General features: G+C 52.7%; 1 non-coding gene across 1 annotated transcript in view; it reads right to left on the bottom strand.

Annotated features, from left to right (window-relative positions):
- Positions 1 to 1,545, bottom strand: part of LOC124729135 — a 1,908-nt gene extending 363 nt beyond the window's left edge. The window contains exon 1 of the ribosomal RNA XR_007007559.1: positions 1 to 1,545. This exon is cut by the window's left edge and continues 363 nt beyond it. This is a non-coding gene — a ribosomal RNA (small subunit ribosomal RNA).
- Between the last annotated feature and the right edge of the window lie 3,455 nt (positions 1,546 to 5,000).

Genomic DNA, 5,000 nt, shown 5'->3' with positions numbered 1-5,000 from the left:
CATCACAGACCTGTTATTGCTCAATCTCGTGCGGCTAGAAGCCGCCTGTCCCTCTAAGAAGAAAAGTAATCGCTGACAGCACGAAGGATGTCACGCGACTAGTTAGCAGGCTAGAGTCTCGTTCGTTATCGGAATTAACCAGACAAATCGCTCCACCAACTAAGAACGGCCATGCACCACCACCCACCGAATCAAGAAAGAGCTATCAATCTGTCAATCCTTCCGGTGTCCGGGCCTGGTGAGGTTTCCCGTGTTGAGTCAAATTAAGCCGCAGGCTCCACTCCTGGTGGTGCCCTTCCGTCAATTCCTTTAAGTTTCAGCTTTGCAACCATACTTCCCCCGGAACCCAAAAGCTTTGGTTTCCCGGAGGCTGCCCGCCGAGTCATCGGAGGAACTGCGGCGGATCGCTGGCTGGCATCGTTTATGGTTAGAACTAGGGCGGTATCTGATCGCCTTCGAACCTCTAACTTTCGTTCTTGATTAATGAAAACATACTTGGCAAATGCTTTCGCTTCTGTTCGTCTTGCGACGATCCAAGAATTTCACCTCTAACGTCGCAATACGAATGCCCCCGCCTGTCCCTATTAATCATTACCTCGGGTTCCGAAAACCAACAAAATAGAACCGAGGTCCTATTCCATTATTCCATGCACACAGTATTCAGGCGGGCTTGCCTGCTTTAAGCACTCTAATTTGTTCAAAGTAAACGTGCCGGCCCACCGAGACACTCAATAAAGAGCACCCTGGTAGGATTTCAACGGGGTCCGCCTCGGGACGCACGAGCACGCACGGGGCGGTCGCACGCCTTCGGCTCGCCCCACCGGCAGGACGTCCCACGATACATGCCAGTTAAACACCGACGGGCGGTGAACCAACAGCGTGGGACACAAATCCAACTACGAGCTTTTTAACCGCAACAACTTTAATATACGCTATTGGAGCTGGAATTACCGCGGCTGCTGGCACCAGACTTGCCCTCCAATAGATACTCGTTAAAGGATTTAAAGTGTACTCATTCCGATTACGGGGCCTCGGATGAGTCCCGTATCGTTATTTTTCGTCACTACCTCCCCGTGCCGGGAGTGGGTAATTTGCGCGCCTGCTGCCTTCCTTGGATGTGGTAGCCGTTTCTCAGGCTCCCTCTCCGGAATCGAACCCTGATTCCCCGTTACCCGTTACAACCATGGTAGGCGCAGAACCTACCATCGACAGTTGATAAGGCAGACATTTGAAAGATGCGTCGCCGGTACGAGGACCGTGCGATCAGCCCAAAGTTATTCAGAGTCACCAAGGCAAACGGACCGGACGAGCCGACCGATTGGTTTTGATCTAATAAAAGCGTCCCTTCCATCTCTGGTCGGGACTCTGTTTGCATGTATTAGCTCTAGAATTACCACAGTTATCCAAGTAACGTGGGTACGATCTAAGGAACCATAACTGATTTAATGAGCCATTCGCGGTTTCACCTTAATGCGGCTTGTACTGAGACATGCATGGCTTAATCTTTGAGACAAGCATATGACTACTGGCAGGATCAACCAGGGAGCTGCGTCAACTAGAGCTGAGCAGCCGGCCGCCCGGGAGTGTGTCCCGGGGGCCCGCGCGAACACGCAAGCGTCCGCTCAATCATTCTGCAAACAGGAGGAGGCTGAGCTCCCCTGCACAATACACCTCGAAACCCTCTCAGGTCCCGGCGGCGCGCAGCGCCGTCCCAAGTACTTGGTCGGGTTCGAGAGAGGCGCAATCGCCCGGAGTTAGGCGAGTAGACGCTTTCGGTGCGACCACCCGTGCTCCCAACTGAGCTTGCCGCTGCCGACAGAGGCCCGGGAGCGTGCTGTCGTGGCATTGCCGGCGGGAGACAACACGCGCCACCTACGGTGACCGGCAGCTCCAACGCCAGCGCCACAGAAGGACAAAAGCCCCACTTGGGTGCCGAAGCGAACTCTCCCAGCACAGCGCACGCGCCAACACATCCGCACAGCTGCGATACAAACCACCAGCGAGAACCGCTGGGGCGACCGAGCAGCAGACGGCGTCGCGGCGCCGAGCGCCGGGCGGCAGCGCATCCTCAACGCACACAGTCCTCAATCGGACCAGCACACTGAAGATGTCCACCGCGCTTCGCACCGGGCCCGCGAGGACCTACTTTGGCCGCACGGCGCCGCGCGCAGGGTGCGCCGGCGCGCAGCTGCGACGCCTGCCGCGTCCGTCGGCCGGCGCGCCTGCCACTGGCCGCCCCCACCAGCCGGCTGTAGCGCGTGCGCCCACGCACCGCGCGGCCAGCACGCCGGGAGGCGCCCCCTCACCGGCCGGGGACGGTCCCACCCAGCCACCGCCGCGTATCGCTTCACACCCAGATGCCGTTCAGTTTCGTCGGCATGGTGGGTATCGCTGGAACAACCGGTTAGTACCTCAACCTATCGTCGCCATCACCGATTCACCCCTAGCGAGAACAACCGCACCACAACAGGTTACCATTTGTTCATTTGCGTAACTTCACCAGAAAACGCAGGCGTCCATCGCCATTTGCAACTTCCACGATTATTGCATGCCTGTGTCAGGTGTCACGCCACACTACGTCTGCCCACATACACGCAACAAAATGTGCACGCCTAGACAATACGTGGAAGGTGGCCCCCGTACGTATGCGATGTCCATTGCTCGAACGACTGTCAACCGGCCTCTGTAGCATGTCGCAGATATGGAACGCGGTGCACCATGCCATCACGGTGTGTGAGGAGAGACGACTAGGTCCGAATACATCAACAGACAGCTCATGCTGATCGCCATCCACGGCGTCCGTTCCTCCCACACGTCTCTATGGCGTACCACACTGCAATCCAGCTCTCATAGGGAGACGACACGTAGCTGCGTGCACAATATTTGCACTGTATGGTCCGCCGTTTTTGGGCGCAGTCGTTGTACGGTCACACATGTGCCACGATGTATCATTCAGTACATAAGGACGAATGTGCAGTACAGATTGTGGTTTACGCGTACGACATTAGCGGACAGTTGACACAGGCCGCACCACAACGTAGCCTGAGTACGTCGCATGCGGAGGGCATTGAACATGCAAAGTTCTCACCAACCAGCTTGCGAAGGCAGGGGGCAAGGTGGGGACGTGGGGAGGGGCGGCATGTACGTCCTGCTGCCATCCACATTACAGTGTACAGCAGGAGCATGTGGAAAGTGAGCAAGACTTGCAAGGTGTTTAACATGAAGCGATACACAGGGGAGCGGGGAGTGCGAGTAGCGAACTATATTGCGAGGGTTGCGGGTGGGCAACACTACACTAATTGAACGAGTCGTATAACAATTACAGAGCAGGTTTAGGCGACAACGTGGGTTACGTTAGGCGACAACGTGGGTTAGGTTAAGGCACGACGTGGGTTAGGTTAAGGCACGACATGGGTTAGGTTAAGGCACAACATGGGTTAGGTTAAGGCACAACATGGGTTAGGTTAAGGCACAACATGGGTTAGGTTAAGGCACAACATGGGTTAGGTTAAGGCACAACATGGGTTAGGTTAAGGCACAACATGGGTTAGGTTAAGGCACAACATGGGTTAGGTTAAGGCACAACATGGGTTAGGTTAAGGCACAACATGGGTTAGGTTAAGGCACAACATGGGTTAGGTTAAGGCACAACATGGGTTAGGTTAAGGCACAACATGGGTTAGGTTAAGGCACAACATGGGTTAGGTTAAGGCACAACATAGGTTAGGTTAAGGCACAACATAGGTTAGGTTAAGGCACAACATGGGTTAGGTTAAGGCACAACATGGGTTAGGTTAAGGCACAACATGGGTTAGGTTAAGGCACAACATGGGTTAGGTTAAGGCACAACATGGGTTAGGTTAAGGCACAACATGGGTTAGGTTAAGGCACAACATGGGTTAGGTTAAGGCACAACATGGGTTAGGTTAAGGCACAACATGGGTTAGGTTAAGGCACAACATGGGTTAGGTTAAGGCACAACATGGGTTAGGTTAAGGCACAACATGGGTTAGGTTAAGGCACAACATGGGTTAGGTTAAGGCACAACATGGGTTAGGTTAAGGCACAACATGGGTTAGGTTAAGGCACAACATGGGTTAGGTTAAGGCACAACATGGGTTAGGTTAAGGCACAACATGGGTTAGGTTAAGGCACAACATGGGTTAGGTTAAGGCACAACATGGGTTAGGTTAAGGCACAACATGGGTTAGGTTAAGGCACAACATGGGTTAGGTTAAGGCACAACATGGGTTAGGTTAAGGCACAACATGGGTTAGGTTAAGGCACAACATGGGTTAGGTTAAGGCACAACATGGGTTAGGTTAAGGCACAACATAGGTTAGGTTAAGGCACAACATAGGTTAGGTTAAGGCACAACATAGGTTAGGTTAAGGCACAACATAGGTTAGGTTAAGGCACAACATAGGTTAGGTTAAGGCACAACATAGGTTAGGTTAAGGCACAACATAGGTTAGGTTAAGGCACAACATAGGTTAGGTTAAGGCACAACATAGGTTAGGTTAAGGTACAACATAGGTTAGGTTAAGGTACAACATAGGTTAGGTTAAGGTACAACATAGGTTAGGTTAAGGTACAACATAGGTTAGGTTAAGGTACAACATAGGTTAGGTTAAGGTACAACATAGGTTAGGTTAGGTTAGGTTACACGTTGTTGTAAGGAAAGGTGTAGGGGGGGGCGGGGGCGGCAGGTTCGTTGATAGTGATTATAGTAAGTGAATGCTTGTGACATGATCAGATTTGTCACGTCAGGATGCACCTTTGGCTTATTAGAGGCGGCGCTCCAATTCTATGCTTGTGTCAGACCTGTGTCTTTGACTCATGTCATTGTTTGTGCGCTGTGACAGGAGGTACTATTGTGATGTTGGGTGCACCGTTGTATAGGACATGTGTGGGTGTTGGTGCCTGATCTGCGCAATGGTGGATGTCGAAAGGGTGGGATATTGTATTTTCCGCATGGACCTCCTGGTCTGGTTGTGATA

Source organism: Schistocerca piceifrons, unplaced genomic scaffold (assembly GCF_021461385.2).
Source record: "Schistocerca piceifrons isolate TAMUIC-IGC-003096 unplaced genomic scaffold, iqSchPice1.1 HiC_scaffold_1193, whole genome shotgun sequence".
Lineage (NCBI taxonomy): Eukaryota > Metazoa > Arthropoda > Insecta > Orthoptera > Acrididae > Schistocerca > Schistocerca piceifrons.
Note: the sequence above shows the minus strand (reverse complement) of the source record. Positions and strands in the feature narration are given on the sequence as shown.